Source organism: Carcharodon carcharias, chromosome 21 (genome assembly GCF_017639515.1).
Source record: "Carcharodon carcharias isolate sCarCar2 chromosome 21, sCarCar2.pri, whole genome shotgun sequence".
NCBI lineage: Eukaryota > Metazoa > Chordata > Chondrichthyes > Lamniformes > Lamnidae > Carcharodon > Carcharodon carcharias.
In genome coordinates this window covers 53,919,585-53,933,246 of record NC_054487.1, presented here as the reverse complement: position 1 = coordinate 53,933,246, position 13,662 = coordinate 53,919,585, and the positions used below count along the sequence as shown (strand labels likewise).

Here is a 13,662-nt window from a genome sequence, read left to right as displayed (position 1 = left end):
CATTCTCAGAGCAAATTCTGTGAGCAAATGCCTTTCACCTAGGCAAAGCAGCAGCTCTCAATATTTAAAAGTGTCCCAGCCTGTCAATTTCTCAGCCCCCTTGTTCAACCTGCTGAGTTTAAGACCTAGGAAACGTGCACTAGCAGTAAAAGCCAGGCTCCCAAGGTTAAAGATGCAGTCAATTGCCTTTTAGCATATGTTAATCACAGACTCGCCTGGCCTACAGGGGCTTCCAACAACTTATGCTGACAGAGTGCCTATGTCTCAAGGTGCTTCACAGGAGTATTATAAAACAAAATATGACAGAGCCATATAAGGAACTATTAGATAAAAACAAAAAACTGCAGATGCTGGAAATCCAAAACAAAAACAGAATTACCTGGAAAAACTCAGCAGGTCTGGCAGCATCGGCGAAGAAGAGTTGACGTTTAGGTCAGATGACCAAAAACCTTAACGGAGAGGTAGTTTTTTAATGATTGTCTTGAATGAAGAAAGTGAGAAAGAGGCAGAAAGGTGTAGCCAGAGCTTAGGGCTGAGGCAACAGAAGGCACATGGAGCACTTTATATTGGGAATGCTCAAGAGGCCCACGCTAATAAATGCACACAAGTTAAATATGGGCATTTTTGCTTCTTTAACTTCCAACTCACATCGACACTCAGCCCACCATGGTAGTTTAAAATTCATTCTGATTAATTTCACTGTCAAAATTCCAACAAAATAATATAGCCATGTTGTTCTGGAGGTTCCTTACTTGTTATAACTGAACTTCCCCCACCCCACACAACACCCACCTCCCCACCCCCACAGACACCTCCCCCACACTCCAACCACAAGATTTATCCATGACTCTAGCACCAGCACACAAAATGGACCAAAAGTGCTTTTCTTCTTCCTCTTCATTTTACTTCTGCCCTAAATTTGCTGAGAGGGGTAAATCCCTGAGAAGTATCTACAAGAGAAGGTGAGGCAGTATTGAAGCCTTTGATTAGCTACTGCATCTACGTTCATGTTTTCATGAAACTGACCAATATGTGTGTGTGTTTCATTTACCATTAGGAAGTCTGTTCAATCGTCAAATCCTTATTACACTTCCATGTCTAAGTACAAATAAGTGAGTTTTAAAAAAAATGTATATATAGCACACTGCAAAGAAAGGCAGCTAATAATTAGCCTTCCACTGCCCCACTTTGTGATTTTACTGTCACTTTGAAATTAGTTTTCTGTTTATAGAACAGGCTCAAGGGGCTGAATAGCCTACTCCTGTTCATACGTTGTAAGCATTTAAAAATATTAGGATAAAAGTGGAAGTATATTTTGAATTGTCCATAAAGACAATGTACTATTAATTTTCTTCACCACAGGTTCAATGATTGAAATACATCAATGTCAGTGTTAGGCAAACAAGAGCCAAACTGCCCAGTTTTATTGCATTCAAATTCTGTTTGTCGCTATTACTTTTGATAAGACACCAGTGTGCCTTTTCCCGCATCAACTTTCCTCGCAGTATGACAGTATTTAGTGAAGAATTATGAACAGGTTCATCCCATGGAATTAAACTCACTAGGATCCAGATTGAAAATGCCCAAAATAATGTCACTTAGGATCCCAACGGGGAGGCAACAATTTCAGCTGACTAATATATGATTACTGAATTCAACCAGAGCTGAAAGTTCTTTATGTCAATGTGTAACCAAGTGTCAAAGAAAAAGTGTTTTTTCTTTCAACTCATGGTACCTCTCAACTTGTGCATTTGTAGCAGGTTAAATTATATATACACTCTACATTTTGATCAAATACTTAATTTGTGCCGTTTAAGAAGTCTGTCAACTGCCATCATCTGCACTAACCATGTTTGTTCTCCAATTTTAGATTAGTAGACTGTTCTCCTAAAATTAATTATTTCCTATTCAATTGTTATGTCAGTTGTTGAATCACTATCTGAAGGAGCTGAAGCACCAGTGTAAGTGACACGAAAGATGTTGTTGGGAAAGATACTGCCAGTGTAAATGGTTCGGCAGTCAGAAACGTCACTTTTTCAGCTTAACAACTGCTTGTCTTCTTCCTGAGTTGGGTCTCCCCTAAATATAAATAAAATTTCCCAGATTTTTTTCAATCTCAGACCAATCTATAATCTAGGACCAGTACAATCAGTACAGGTCCATAACAAATTCCACGAGTTCATGACTGTGTCTCATCTTTCTGCATTGGCAGGATCTAAATGACAATATTTTTCCATTCTTAAGAAAAACAAAATCTATACACTCAGAGCTAGCTTAGGAAACAAAAAGTTGCAGCCAACTCTCTGCAAACTCTTCCAAAGTCCAAACCACCCCTCCTCCACAATCTATTTAGTTATCATGCTTAACAGAATAGCTCAACTCGAAAGCATTTATCTCAGCTCTGGATTATTTGACCATTATTTCACTATCTGCCTCTTGCAAAATCACTTTCAAAAAACAAATCAGTTGGTTCTTATAGATTAGCATGACTGCCAGCTAGGGTGATATTTGAGAATTATTTGAAACATTTCTGTGGCGCTGCTCTGCTCTTATTCTTTGGATTCATCTATCTGTGCCAGTGAAATAACTAACATTGTTCTTGCCTGCAAGGAAGATTTTCTACTTTGCTGTTCCCCTTCCTTCATATCTAATGCTACATCATGGTTCAATTATGCTTGCCATTCTGCTACCTCTAATAAAACAATCTACCTATTGTACTTGGCATCTTGGTTAGTCTGATATATCCCAAGCCAATTTTATCCTTGTTCATAGTTTCAGCAAATCCACAGGTAGCACTAACAAAGACAACCTTAATGAAAGCAAATGTCAATTTCTAGCTTTCTACTCCTTGCAACAGCTGTTCTTTTTGGTTGTTTGCCTAAACTATCTCTAATAATGTCTGAGAATTCTCCTTCCAATTGGTATACAGTTGCTTTCCATTCTCAAGAGAAAGCTGACAGTTATGATTCACTTTTCTCCTCCTGCTCTAATTTCAATGGCCTTCCTAAAGAAAGTCTCCAACCATTCTTTTTTTTGCTGCCACCAAACCAAATTTTAACCCCAGCAGATGTATCGGGTCTTTTACATTTTGGACTCCTATATGAATTCTGATCATGAATGATCTCCTCCCATACCATTAGAATTATATTCATCCCAATATTGTTAAGTACCTTCAAACTTACCCATATTGTATGCATTCTTTTAGCACAGAAGGAGACTATTTGGTCCATCAGGTTTGCACTGGTTCTTTTGAAGAGCAATGTGATTAGTCCTGTTACAATGCTTTTACCTCAAAGACCTGCAATCTTTTCTCCTTGAAGTATGTATAAAATTCAACTTCAAAGGTTACTATTGAACCTGTATCAACCACCCTATACATTCCAAATCCTAACCTTTTGTTGCATAAAAAAGTTTTTTCTCATGTCACCTTAAATCTGGTGATGTCAGATTGTCAACCCTTTAGCCACTGGCACTAATTCATATTTATTTACTCTATGTAACCCCTTCATGATTTTAAACAACTCCATCAAGTCTCCTCTCAGCTTTCTCCACTCTGAGGAGAACGTCATTCTCCATATAAATTTAATCCCGCAGCCTTGGAATTAATCCAGTAAATATCTTTGATACGCTCGCCAAAGCCTTCATGTTCTTCCTAAATTGTGGTGTCCAGTATTGCTCTTTCTCCCACTTTACCATTCCTTTTTCTTAGAAATGTGCTCATTTGCACCCTTTCTCTAAGAAAGGTGATCCCTCGTATTTCATTACATAAATACTACATTGATGGAAGCTACTGTTAATTATCCAATCGCCTTCAAAGTTTTGGCCTTCTTCATGATCTCCAGAATATTTTTTGGCAGGGCTATTCTACTGAAGATTTGTTCTTTAGGTTGCATAACTTTGAAGTTCTGATCTTGGACACTTTGGTGAATAATTTATTAAAAGTATTTTATTTTGACTGGGTCTAGCATGGTGCATTCCTAATAAGTTACGATTACAAAGTCTCTCACTAAAAAATGTTCTCTCAAATTAAACTATCCATGTTGTAGCTGTTAGCTCATTCTCTTGCTCATTACAATTCGTTCAAAGACTTAGTCCTATCTCTGTGTTCCTTTTCATATAAATTACCTCCTTCAAATGTCATTATCTAATCCTGCCCAATTTTTGCTGATTATTCTAGTTATTTGCTATCCACTCCATTCTGTATTCTTCAACTCCCTTCAGTTGCACATCCTCTGCACATCCCTCGTTTCCTCTCAATGAATTGATTGAATGACTATCTCTTTCTTTTCCCATACACTTTGATAGGACAAGGAAAATATGGAGGTAGATTTCATGCCTCACCGCTGGGCAGTAATCTGGCTCTAACAAATTCATCAAAGCTAATGCAATGAAAAGTGGGCAGATCTGTAAAGAGTAAGTGATTGCCTATGCCACATTTGCTCCCCAATAGTAATGACAAACTACTACCCCATTGTTGCTTTCATTTTTTAAAAACTGACTGTATAGTTTCATCAGGTTGCTTAGAAGTTTAGTCAATAGCTATCTTCTCTTGACCCTTGACGGCCGCACTCTTGATCATTCCCCGACTATTGATATTCCTTGCCTCAATCTTTCCTATTACTCACCAGTCCTCATGATAAACTGTTCCCTTTCAAATATTTTGATCTCTCTGTACAAAGTTCCAATATGTAGAGAGGATCTTCTAATCCCTTATACACAAATGCAATACAGTAAAATGATTTCCCTCTTGCTCCCAATCTCCAAACTCTTTCTCTTAGTCACTACTTTCCTTGTCCTCCTATTTTACCAGTCCAATGATTGTCAGTGTTTCGCTAAGCTATCATCCCCTTTTTCCTAAGCTACAAATATATAATCTTACATGCTTTTCATCTTTCCAACATCTTCAAATTGAAATGAAGGCTGATCAAACAATCTCGTCTCCAACTCATTCTTTCCTGGGACTTCAAAACTATTAACCTCCTTACTTCCCATAACTTCATCTAAATCCTGCAATATTTCAAACCCCAGTTTGGCATCAACCACTCAACTTCCAATTTACCTCACGGCTCCTTTTACTCCTTTCAGTCTAGGTGGTAATTGCAACTAGAGTCTTGGCCCACCACTGTTTTTTTTTTACAGGAATAACAAAAAGATCAGGATGCATCCCTTGTCATTTAACAATTAAAAGCTAACATTTTGGACTAAATATTTCCCAGCTGGACCAATGGCATTTTAGTTCCAAATAAAGAACAAAGTCAAAGTCAATGGGGAAAGGTTTTTAAAGAAGAACTTATTTGTGATGTTGAGTTTATTTTGTATGAACTCCAAGATAAATGTGAATCAAGCATATAAAAGCATTCAATTCTCACTCACACTAAATGTCAAAATCCCATTAATATGAAAAATAAAAATGGTGACAACTGCAGTACAAACACGTATCCAGATCAGTCCAAAATTATTTTGGCACAAATGGGTCAGGCATGTACAGAAAATTCTGTATCATCTTTTAGACTTTATTGCACTTCTGCTGCATGAAATATTGTGCTAAAGTGACCATATCCCTCATAGGTTTTATTGGAATAAGATTTTTAGAGCAACCCAATGATTGATTATATTAGGAGGCTTTCAAAATTTGGCATGTAATTGAAAAACATCATGGCCAGAGTATTCCTCTTCCCCACATCATATGGATCACACCCAAATGCCTCCTGCCTGTTAGAAACTGAGCTGGCCTGTATTTCTGTCTTCAGGTCACTATCACAAGTCCAATATTCCCCAGGCTTAGGCCTTCCCCTTGGTAGGAAGATGGTTGATGTCAAAACCATGGGCTGAAAACCAGCTGCTGCTGGAATCCTCAAGAGATCTGCAGCAATGATAATTGGCTGCCAGCTGCAGAGCCATCCAGATAGTGTCCAAAAACAGCCAGAATGCTTGCAGTCCTAAGGATTTTAGGGTTCTGCAAAATAGAAGTGTCGATTACTCCTTTCGGCCTCATCACCTTGCGACCAGACCAGATCTTCCATTTACCATACTTGATTAGAAATATCGTTGCATAAGTATAGGCAATTTTGATAACTTTAAGATAGTTATATTTTACTGCTCAACTAAAAAAGCCACATAACCATGTCAGGTATAAAGATCGGGATTGATTCAAACTCTTTACTTTTCATAATAATCCTAAATATGTTGAAAGCAGTTTCAGAGAACCAGGTCATATATCCAAACCTGTTAAGCATTATGGTGGCTCCCAGTGGATAGCCCATGGCATTAGTCATGGCAAGTCAGAAGTTATGCTGTTGCACAGGTTGGGGAGTCAAAGTATGGGAGAATTTGAATGGACTAGAGTGTGATACCCAAGGGGAGGTTGCTTAACGCATTGAAAAGGTTGAGGTTTAAGGTATTCAGAAGGATATGGCAGGGTAAATTGGGCTGGAGTGAAAGTTTCAGAGTGTGAGGAAGAGATGACTGAAGGCTGAGGGGGGCCGAGGTGGGGTGGGGGGGGGGGGGTGGTGGGGTGTGTGTGTGTGTGTGTGTGTGTGTGTGTGCAGGAAGATGAGTGTTCAAAGTTTGAAAAATCCAGTGGTGGGGTTCACTGATGAAGGGAAAATGAGGCCAAACAGTCTTAAAAAGGACAATGATTTAGAAGTCAATGCACTGAAGACTAAGCATCCAATGAAGCAGAGCAGGTAGGCAAGAGCTCTGTGTTAGCATTAGCAAAGTAGGAACTGTTTTAGGTTTCAAGTCAGGACTTGGGCAGATCATCCAGACCGACAGTCTAGTTCCAAAGGAGTACCGCATGCTCAGAGGTACTATCTTTCAAACAAAATATTAAACTGAGGATCCCATCAGCTGCTTGGGTGGATGCAAAAGATGCCATGACTTCAACATGAAAAAGAGCAGCAGAGTTCTTCCAATGTCAACATCAAAGGTCATTGCAGAAAATAAAAGCTCATGGGGTAACATATTAGCATGGATAGAAGATAGGTTAGCTAACAGGAAGCAGAGAGTTGGCATAAATGGGTCTTTTTCTGGTTGACATGATATGACAAGTGGTGTGCCACAAGGATCAGTGTTGGGGCCTCAACTTATTACAATTTATGTAAATAACACTTGGATGAAGGGACCGAAGAAATGGTTGCAAAATTTTCTGACAACACAAAGATAGGTAAGAAAGTAAATTGTGAGGAGGACGTAAGGAGACTACAAAGTGACATGGATAGGTTAAGTAAATGGGCAAAGATCTGGCAAATGCAGTAAAATGTGAGCAAATGTGAAATTGTTCATTTTGGCAAGAAGAATTTAAAAAATTATCTAAATGGTGAGAGATTGCAGAGCTCCAATATTCAGAGGAATCTGGGTGTCCTAGTGCATGGATCACAAAACGTTGGCATGCAGGTACAGCAGATAATTAGAAAAGCTGGCTAACAGAATTCTATCATTTATTGTGAGGCGAATTGATTACAAGCGTAGGGAAGTTATGCTTCAGTTGTACAGGGCATTGGTGAGACCACATTTGGAGTATTGTGTACAGTGCTGGTCTCCTTATTTAAAGAAAAATATAAATGCATTAGCAGTTCAGAGATTTACAAGGCTAACAGGAATGGACGGGTTATTTTATGAGGAAAGGCTGGAGAGGTTAGGCCTGTATCCACTGGAATTTAGAAGAGCAAGAGGCGACTTAATTGAAACCTTTAAGATCCTGTGGGGTCTTGACAGGATGGATGTGGAGAGGATGTTTCCTCTGGTGGGAGAATCTAGAACTGTTTAAAAACAAGGTGTCACTCATTTATGACAGAGATGAGGAGAATTTTTTTCTCTGAGGGTTGAGAGTCTCACCAATGCCCTGCACAACTGAACTATAACCTCTTCCTCAAAAGGTGGTGAAAGCAGAGTCTTTGAATATTTTTTAAGGCAGAGCTAGATAGATTCTTGATTTAAAAAGGGGCAAAAGCTTATCGGGGATAGGCAGGAATGTAGGGTTAAGGTTACATTCAAATCAACAGTGATCTTATTGAATGGTGGAACAAGCTTGAGGGGCCAAGTGGCCTACTCCTGCTCCTAATTGTTATGTTCGTAATATCCTGGTTCATGTGTCATCAAAAACAGATTAACTGATCAGTTTTGTTTGTGAGAACTAGCTGTGTCTAAATTAGCTGCACGTTGGCCTACAAAATAAGTGATTACACTTTAAAAGTACCTAATTAACTGCGAGGTGCTTTACAACATGCTTGGGATGTGAAACATGCAGGTCTTTCTACTGTAAATATTAAATACTTTTCATCCCAATCAAAATGATTGCAATTACCTTCTGGCACCAGTACTTCACTCTTTTTGAGCATTGTTGTTTGAACATTGAGCATGGCATTCAGAGAGATGGTAGAATGCACAACTGCTCCAAAAATATAAATTGCAGGCATAAAAGAAAAGTTGTACTGCTCAATGAAAAATAAACTGTGGATTAATAATGGATGCTATTCACCTTAAGTCCCTGTTAGTGAAGCAACTACCATTCGGAGTTGCTGTGGTGTGGAAGGATTGCACACAGTATCTGTACATAACCAAACTGGCTGCAAGTGGCAATAATGCGGTTGTTATACTTCAAAAAGCCAGTTGGTGAAGGATAGACCTAGAGCCAATCTTTACACACTTTTATAAGCATTTATTTAGTTACAAATAACAAGCATAGACCTCCTAATCCAACAACCACAGTTTGTCTCTTCCTATTTATAACTGTTTTAATTAAACCAAGTAACTGTTCCTATTTATAGGAGCATGAGTGAATCTCCAGTTAATGCCCACCACCTGTGTATAATAACAATTAGCAGTGGTCATTATCTGCAGTGGCACTGAACAGTTGGGTTTGTAACCCCAAGATCAAGAGTTCAAATCTCACAATGGCAAAACTATGAAACAATGTAACTTCATCTGAAACAGATGGAAACAGGTTTGTACTCGAAAGAGTTACAAAACAATCATGGGGAAGGTCAGGCCAAAGCTCTAGAAACGGAGCAATGTGCAAAGCCGAGGGTAGGTGGGAGTTAGGGAGAAGCAAGTGACGGAGCATGTTTGGAGGAACTTTAAAATATGGTGTAAGTATATGTGATTTGTTTTGAAAATTGTTTCGCTTTTTGACATATTATGTTAATAAGGAGCCAACAGCAAAAACAGTTGTAAAATTGATTTTCCAGAAATATGCTTACAGGCAGTTGTGTTCAAAGGCTTTTTGATTGCCTCAAATTTTGGACCAGCTGAACCTGATACCATACAAACACATCAATAATTTGCCAATGGTTTACAGACATATAACAATTGTGAGATCTTATAAATAGCTAATGACACATAGCTCGTGTATTTTTGCAAAATTATCCATTAAGTTTTTTTTTTAAACAAACACATGAAACATTAGGTGGATCGTTGATAAATGAGTTATGGAAAGTTGTGATATAAGTGCCTAAATATTCCAAATTCACAATAAAAAACATCATAACTACCATTCCGTCTCTCCATTTCTCATAACCAGGCTGATACATGAGAACACAAAAATGCATGAGATCTCTCAAACATGCGGAGTGTTCATTTGTAAATGCACTCAGCCAGCTTTCCCATCTCGCAGAAGTTATGTTTGTAAATAAATTCTCCGAACAAACTCTGCCTCGGGGGCAGGCACTAACGTCTTTCAATTGTTAATGCCTAACTCACCTCTACCAATTTGTCAACTTTTTAAATCAGCTGTTCATAACAGTAAACTTTGCATTGGAGTTTCTAATGGTGTCCACTCAGCTAAACACTGATACCTAACGTTTCAATTAAGCCACACTCGATAATGTCAATAATTACAGTATTATCTGGAAAGGGGGAGGGAATAATCCTTAATTAGCTGCAGTGTAAGACACCGAGGTTTCTGAAGGAAAGTTCACATCAAGAACTGTAGTTTCCTTATCTCTTGTAACTTACTTGTGTTTTCCAATGACTAAAAGAATGTCAACAATCATCCATGCTCGCTAATAATTCATCTCTTGTGGCTAAAAAGCATAAGTTTAAATCAATGCTAAAACTGCGTTAAGTTTACTTCGAACAGGTTTTACTACTTATACAGAAAGTTACCCTTCTTGACAAGAATGGTTTCGTCCCACTTTGGCCATGTAAGTGACTGGCTGGCGAGGAAGTCGGCTGGAGAAACAACGCAGCGTTGTATCTTTGAAAACCACGGCTTGTGTGGAAGAGGGGCGTCACGTTTAAACTAATGAGAAGCCATGAAAGCGACAGGACTCCTTTAAATAAAAACACAAGCCCGCGATGGGGAGGGAGGGATGGGGTGAAACCGCAACCATGTCCTCAATATGCACATTCCGTGCGATATATTTCCATCATAAAACCGAGAAAGAAAATCGTAACCTTGGAAGTCTGAGCACTGAACTTTTTCCGTGAAGTTTGAGCATAAAAAACTTAACAGAAAACTTACCACAAGTGAAAGCGGCGCTTATCGGAGAGAGAGAGAGAGAGAGAGAGAGACAGCGTCGTGGTACAGGGTGAAATAATTCTTCAGATTGGATTTAATTTTTGCAATTGCACAATTTTGAGGGGAAAAAAACTAGTATTGTGTACGAGTTTTTTTTGGGGGGGGGGGGTGGGTGGGGTGGGGCGAAGAGGAGGAGGGATGCACAATAAATATTCAGCAATAAAGCCGGGAGGGAGGGAGATCACTTCGCTCACTGGCTCGCTCGCGCTGTCCGGGTTCGCGCTCTCACTTCACTCCAATGTTTTTGCTTCTTAACCAACATCAAACCTACGCCCCCCCCACCCTCAACCTCCCAAAAAAAATAATCACCCCCCCCCCATCTCAAACAAAAAGGCAATCACCTCACACGTGCCTGTGTATGACAGATTCCCTCACATGACAGAAGCTGGTACGTGTCAAGGCTGCACTTTTAATCGGGGGGGGTGTGTGTTTTTTTTAAAGAGAAAAATAAGAAATGTTATTATTAATCTTGCAGCGCACTACAAAGCGAAAGCGCGGCGGAGTGTGATATTGTTATTCTTTTTCTTCTTCTTTGCGGTGCAGCGTCCAGGTGACGTCACATCCACCTGCTATGTAAACAAAAGACTTCAGAGCCTTTATTTTATGAACCACCAGCAACCCCCCGCCCCCCACTACCAGTCTCTCTCTCTCTCTCTCTCTCCCGGGCAGCCTCGAGTTTCCAGCCGCTGGGCAGAAGCAGCAAAGTCTGAGTCTGAGAGAGGGAGGAGAACGGGGCTCAGCTCATTGCACCCAGGACACGACCACAGGGACTCACGCCAACAGTGTTAGAGATGCAGAGAAGTCCTCGGGGCTCCTTGCCACACGGTTATTTCATTTAAGTCATCAAATCGTGGGAAGCTACACTTTTTTTAAAAAAACCTCCTTTCTATTCTTAAAATAAACATTTTTTCAGCACGTTAAAAAAAATCAGCATTGGTACCCCCACTTGCCTCTTCTCTTTCTCCCCCCCCCCCAAATCTCCCCCTCCAGGTTACAAAGATTATGTTCTGTAGTCCTTCTTGTCCCTAAACCTTAATTAATCAGGGGGCTTCCTCTTCCCATCTCCCATCAATGTAAAAGGGCCCCTGTGGTAAGACGAAAAGTAACGGGTTTCCAGATCGCAGCACACAAGGACAGGCGAGAGAGGTAAAGGGAAAAAAAATGCTTTGTATGTTTTTGTAACTGTTAGCCAATGAAGTCTGGAAGGGTTCGCAAGGTGAAAGTTCAGTGCAAGGACATGATTTTACGGAATATTTGGACTGGTATACGATGTTGGGTGCGCTGCACTGAAGAATGTTCCTCAGCACGAATATACACGGGCAATTATTCCTAAACTCCATTCCTAGCTCCTGACTGCAAGGGGATGTTGGACTTGTCAGGCGGTTAACTCCAAGTTGAACTCCTCCTCCAGTGACGCGTGGCTGCCAGATTTTTTAAAATCACTTCGCTGAACGACAGAAAAAAAAGTGGATACTTCATTTTTACATTCCATTGTTCACTGATTTACGCTGAAATTCATTAAGTCGCCTTTAGTTAAGCCATAACGCCTTTTAAAATCAACTTTATTAGCTGCCCTTGTCTATTGTTTGCCTGACAATTCAGCCTTTTCAAGAGGAGATGGCTTCTCAGTTAGGAGATTTACTCCTTTTGGAAAAATGATGCAGAGAATAACGTCGGTTTTAAAAAAAGCACATTTACGATTTTTTTTCCTGATTGAATTCACGCTGATGCAGAAAATAAGTTTTAATCAATGTTTTAAAATGATTCACAGAATCATCGGAGCTAATTTCATTGATGTCGGTAGCGACGCATTATAGTGTTTTATTCCTACATGTTAATATATAGTTTACAATAATATTCTCTGGTGAGTTATATCTGCATATTTCTTAAAGTTGAGCCAGCACTTCATTCTGTCGCCGTGCCCTGGTCGGATTTACTACCAGCATTTCCTTTTTAAACACACATACCATTCACACATTTTAAATTAAAAATTGAAAAACGCTTGGCGTTAACTAAAATACACGTAAAATTCTAAAGACCAGGTGAAATGCTGTAACGCAAAGGCGCAGGTGATTCTCATTTTGTAATGTTTTACTATCATTAAAAACCTGTCATTTTAAGTCAGTTGGGGCTCAATCAGAAAGAAGCAGAGGACTAAAGATAATATCTGATCTGCAGTGTCTTACTTCACCGGCACTTGGTAGTTTACACAGCTTGCAGAAGAAGGCGAATCTTTGGGATTTCCTTATAGCCACACGAAAAGGGGCAATTCGCGCAATGCTACTTCCCCCCCCCCCACCCCACACCTGCATCTTCCCAGCAGCGTATTTCCCTAATATTTTTTTTAAAGTCCGTGGCAGATAAATGTAGATTCCAGACAAACCTGTGCGTTCTTTTAGAGACTTTTCAGTTAGTGTTAATGGTGTCGTGCACACGGGGTAAGCTGCGCTCAAGAACCTGACATTTTCATTGAGCAGATAGTATACTGACCATCTTAAATTAATCTGCAGGCGTTCTCCCACCTTGTTTCCATGCAAGTTAGCAATGCGACAATTATTACGCAGTTTGCTGTAACAATGGCATTTAACTGGCCTTTTCCCATACTCCACAACCCATTGTGCTGGATGACTTAAAGACGATTGTAGGAATAAAGTTGCGTTGCGAAATGCATTACCTCAATCCGGTGATAGTTGGAGATTTAGCAGTGACTATTTCCCCCTCTCAAGTTGTGTTTCAAGTCGGTAACAGATTAAACTCAATGGGTTTGCTACTCCATCTAACGACCCAACTTTAGAAAACCCGCTGAGTACCGCAGTTAGGAGAAAAAAGTTATTATTCACTGATCTGATGTGATGTGCTGTGCCTGCTTATGGTCTGCGCTGGTGAGATTTCAGTTACGGTTTGACCGTTTTTCTATTTAACAACATCGCTTAACTTAGATGTGTTGTTGTCGAAGCCGCAACCGCTGTGCATTTATTACACACTTGAAAATGAATGTGTGCGCGAAGCCCCCGCGTTTGTCTTTCCAAGTGAAAAATGTGTTCCAAACAGGAAAAAAATATACCGTCCTGTAAATGAAACAGACTCTCACTGACATCCGATCGCATTCTCTACACATTGCGAATGAGAGGCAAAAAAACTGA

At 39.7% G+C, this 13,662-nt stretch overlaps 1 protein-coding gene across 1 annotated transcript in view; it reads right to left on the bottom strand.

Moving 5' to 3' along the window:
• Positions 1-10,593, bottom strand: part of foxp2 (forkhead box P2) — a 920,115-nt gene extending 909,522 nt beyond the window's left edge. The window contains exon 1 of the mRNA XM_041215859.1: positions 10,463-10,593. The gene's annotated coding sequence lies outside the window, so the exon portion shown is untranslated. The remainder of the gene's footprint in view (positions 1-10,462) is intronic.
• Positions 10,594-13,662: the final 3,069 nt, after the last annotated feature.